Here is a 1,178-nt window from a genome sequence, read left to right on the forward strand (position 1 = left end):
TAAACTTAGAATGTAAAATAACTAAAATTAAACTTACGAAAAAGATAAATTGCATGAATGTAATAAAGTGCAGAATTTGTAAAAAAAAAAAATATGAAAAAAAATCTACAAAAATTAATTCTGGACTAAAATTTCAGAAAGTTTGGGGATGTGAGAATTTGTGTAAGTGTTTTTGAAAAGATTTTTTAATCTCAAAATTTTTATTTGCCATCTTATTTATAAATATCTTTCATCAATTCTCTTCTGATATTTGTCGACCTGATAATAACTCAACAAAGTAACTGTTTCCGCCAAGCATAAACCAAAACTATTTTTTTAGCTACGTTTTTCATTCTGCAGAAATTGTTTTACCATCAAGTCGACTTCAGTTTCATGTCGAATTACAACACTATCAAAGTCGATTCAAATCTTTCTTGTTGTCAAGTTTATATAGACAAACGTTTGTCTTGCCAACTCTTTCCGTCGAATCTTTTTCTTGATCTCGACAAACATTCAATCGAATCTCCTCCTCGATTTCGACAAACATCACTAATCTAAAATTTACTCATCGATTGCTAATATTTTTATCGAATAACAATATATATACGAAAAATCAATCACAAAATTATATATATTGTTTTACACATTTTTAATGTGTATTTTATAAAAATATTTTATTATATAAAAATCTTTTAGATTTATGGTGTGTAAAAGTTAAATTATGAGAAAAGCTAAAAATTTATTGTTTTTTGTTAGTATTTTGGTCACCAATCTAACTATTTTAGTTTAGCAATCTAACAATATATTTTTAGTTTATACTTTTAATATTATTAACTAACTGTTGACAAAAAATAATAAATTCTACTAACTCTCTAACATTTCTTTTTAACCATATTCCAAATTTAATTTATTTCAGTATTTAAATTGGATTTCAGCATCCTTTGAAATTCCGTGGATGCCCTTGGAAGCGCTAAATCAACTCAACCAAAGCATCGAGCCAAAAGCAGGATGGTATTTTTCTAATCATTAAGATTGTTTGTAGATTGGATCAAATATAATCAAAATTATAATCTGATCCACACTAAATTTATCGAATTGGATCAAATTCAATATCCGCATTTTTATATTTGTATCCAATCTAATTCATATTTGCAAAATAAAAATATATTAAAAAAATATTTTTATAAAAAAAGCCAATA

This window comes from Arachis ipaensis, chromosome B06 (genome assembly GCF_000816755.2).
Source record: "Arachis ipaensis cultivar K30076 chromosome B06, Araip1.1, whole genome shotgun sequence".
Taxonomy (NCBI): Eukaryota; Viridiplantae; Streptophyta; class Magnoliopsida; order Fabales; family Fabaceae; genus Arachis; species Arachis ipaensis.